The 3290-nt window shown below is 35.7% G+C and overlaps 1 long non-coding RNA gene across 1 annotated transcript; it reads left to right on the top strand.

Moving 5' to 3' along the window:
• Positions 1 to 342: 342 nt before the first annotated feature.
• On the top strand, positions 343 to 2879 carry LOC117800579. The gene is made up of 3 exons (XR_004623116.1): positions 343 to 465; positions 943 to 1116; positions 2745 to 2879. It is a non-coding gene; the product is annotated as an uncharacterized LOC117800579 (long non-coding RNA).
• Positions 2880 to 3290: the final 411 nt, after the last annotated feature.

The following is a 3290-nucleotide window of genomic DNA, read 5'->3' as shown; positions in this document are numbered from 1 at the left end:
CCCTGAGATCATGACCTGAGCTGAAATCAAGAGTCAGACACTCAACTGACTGAGCCACCCAGGCACCCCTATACATTTTTTATTGCACATGCCTGCTTCTTGTAAGGTAAAATTCCCTTTATTAGTTGGCTTGAATATAGGCTTTGGCATGAAATATATTAATATAATTCTGCTTTTGTTCATAATGAAATTACATATCATGCATTTTTTAGTCTTCAAATCCTAAGAACTTAGGAGGTAAAAATAGAATCAGCAGTAACTTGAGCTCCATACACTAAAATGATTTGTAATAGTTCAAGGTAAAATTTTAATGCTTTGACTTTAGTGTTTTAAAAAGCCTTATGGAATTCATTTCAATAGTATTGCTGAATTTTCTTTTTTTACAGAGATAACTTGGAATGGTTGGCAAGGGCCACTAACTGGGCAAAATTTACAGCTACAGCCAGTCTGGGTGTAATTCATAAGGTAATATGCACTGATCAGTATGTACAGAAGCAATTTTTCTGGAGTTAAAAAAATAAAAGTTTACTGTAATTTATTCACAAGTACATTTTGTTAAATCAGATCAGTCCTCTTACAGGAAAGAATAAAGTAAGTAAGAAAATCCCTATGTGTTTGTTTTTAATAAAAGGTGGAAATCCTTTTCCTATGAAGACTAAGACGTTTCTCAGAGGATAAATTGAAATAAGTTATTTGCATGGTCGAAGATAAATTTGGAGAAATGTTATAAAACAAGGGAAAAAATTGAAGCATTTGTTTCTAACAAGGATGTGATTGGATCTCTTAAAATTCTCTCATTTGAGTTACAAAGCTGTCTAGGAGAGAGACGCATTTCCTCCTCTTTTAGAAAGTGAATTTTCTGGAGAGAAGACGCTAGTCATAGAAAATATATATATTTTCTCTCACTTTCTCTTACACCTTTCTTGTGGTTCAAATTTACAGGGTCATGAGAAGGAAGCATTACAGTTAATGGCAACATATCTTCCCAAGGACACCTCTCCAGGTTCAGCCTATCAGGAAGGTGGAGGTCTCTATGCATTAGGTCTCATTCATGCTAATCATGGTGGTGATATAATTGACTATCTGCTTAACCAGCTTAAGAATGCCAGCAATGATGTAAGTATTGGAATGAAAAACTAATTTCTGTTACTTAAGAGTCCAGGAAAACATTGTATTTGCCAAATTATTTTAGTGAATACAGATTTTGTAGGATTTCAAAATTCCAAAAATAGAACTATTCTTAAAGAATTATTTGTTAAGGTAATTTTCTTTCCTTCTCTATAAACTAAAATTGTGCTTCTCGGTCCTTTAAGCCTTGTATGTGACAAGCAAAATAAAGTACCATATATTTGTAAAATATGTATTGTATTTGCACACTTAAGAGTCTTGGAATGTTATAACTATATGTGACTTTAGTGATCATTTAGTCTGAGTTTATTATTTTATAGAAAACTAAGTCCCAAAGAAATGCATAACTCTCAGGAATCAGAATTCTTGCTTTTTTGCTATTTTATAATTTTTAAATCTAATTCTTTTGGAAAAACTTATTAAGCAGCTTGTTCTCACTTTATGGAACCTTGAAATAGGATTTTAGACTTTAGCTTTTATGTTAGAGTAGACTTTTTTAGAAGCCTATTAGGAGAGTAGCTAAGTAAGCCAGACAACTTTGTCCTCCTATTTCAGTGAAAAGATTGAGGCCAGTAGGATCATCTGTCTTAGCTAATAAGCTCCTCATCCACAAATATTATGTACATTTATTGTATCTTTGCCTCGTGTCCTCTGGTCTCAGGTAGAAATTTTCTTATCAGACAAAGCTCTTTGGTTGCCAGCAGTAGAAACTTCTGCTGACTGACTTAAAACAAGGAGTTTACTGGAAGTAGCTTATGTAATTAAAGGAAAAGTGGATAAACCAATTCTCAAAAAGCAAAAATTAAGAGGCAGGGCAGTTCTAGGGATCTAGATAGCAGGAACTAATGGAATCATCTCTCTAGGGCCCTATTGTCAGGATGAATAAACTTGAAATGTTTTTGGGTCATTTCACTGTAGAAAGATTAAAATTTCAGAGAAAGAGCATCCGAGTGGTCTGTTTTGGGTCACAGTCCCACACTTTGAGTTAGGAGAAGGTAGGTGCTTATTAAATGGCAATCCCACCAAGACTAACCAATGGGAGAGGAATATTTTCCAGGCAAGATTGGGGTGCTATCACCTGTAAAAGGAGACTGTGCACTCAAAAATGACACATGACCACTAAAGTGTCCCTCTTGAAATTAAGACCAACTTTTGCCCTTGACCCCATTTTTGTCCCACTTCTTCCCACTTCCTTACAACCGTGTTCTATTAGATACCCTTTTCTCCTCTCTTCAGGCTCCTTCCCCTCAGCCCATAAGCATATTCAGGTCTCACCTATCCTAAAAAAAGTCTTTCTTTGACCCGTGCTTCTCCCTCTTAGTTACCATATATCTCCCCTTCTCATGTAAACTTATTGAAAGAGAGCTGTACCCTTTCCCTCCACTTTCTTATCTTTCATTCACTTCTTAACTTACTGTTAGCATCAGCAAGCACCATTCTTTTGAAACTGAAATTGCTGAGATTACCACTGGCTGTCTGCTTCTCAAATACTTTGATCATTCTCACTAGGTCAGCTGTTCTGTGTGTTTAATATCACAATATATTTTTAAATTAGAATAAAAGCTTGGACGTGTAAGTACAGTGTTCCAAATCAGAACCTATGCTTTTCCCCCTAGATTGTTCGACATGGTGGCAGTCTGGGCCTTGGTTTGGCTGCCATGGGGACTGCGCGCCAGGATGTGTATGATCTGCTAAAAACAAACCTTTATCAGGATGATGCTGTGACAGGTAAGTGATTCTTTCCAGAGAAAACAAACTTTAGGATTAACTAATGTAACTTTCTATTTATATTTTGTAGTCCCTAGAAATCTAATAGATTACTTGTAGAGGGAGTGGATTTTGCCCTGTTCGTCAAATTCATAAAAATAGGTTTTGTGATATACAGGTTTTAAAAATGGTATATCCTGTGTATCTGTCTATATAACTGACTTTTGCAAATAGAAATTAGAGTGATCTACTTGAATCTCAGAGCTGTCTACATTGCTTGGTGATAATGTAGAATGATGTCGTTATGTCTCCTTTGAAATCATTGTAGGATTCAGTGATGCATTCTGTCAAGATTTTTTTTTTTTTGAAGATTTTTTATTTATTTGACAGAGGTAGAGACAGCCAGCTAGAGAGGGAACACAAGCAGGGGGAGTGGGAGAGGAAGAAGCAGGCTC

The sequence above is a fragment of the Ailuropoda melanoleuca genome, unplaced genomic scaffold, assembly GCF_002007445.2.
Source record: "Ailuropoda melanoleuca isolate Jingjing unplaced genomic scaffold, ASM200744v2 unplaced-scaffold72847, whole genome shotgun sequence".
Classification (NCBI taxonomy): Eukaryota; Metazoa; Chordata; class Mammalia; order Carnivora; family Ursidae; genus Ailuropoda; species Ailuropoda melanoleuca.
Note: the sequence above shows the minus strand (reverse complement) of the source record. Positions and strands in the feature narration are given on the sequence as shown.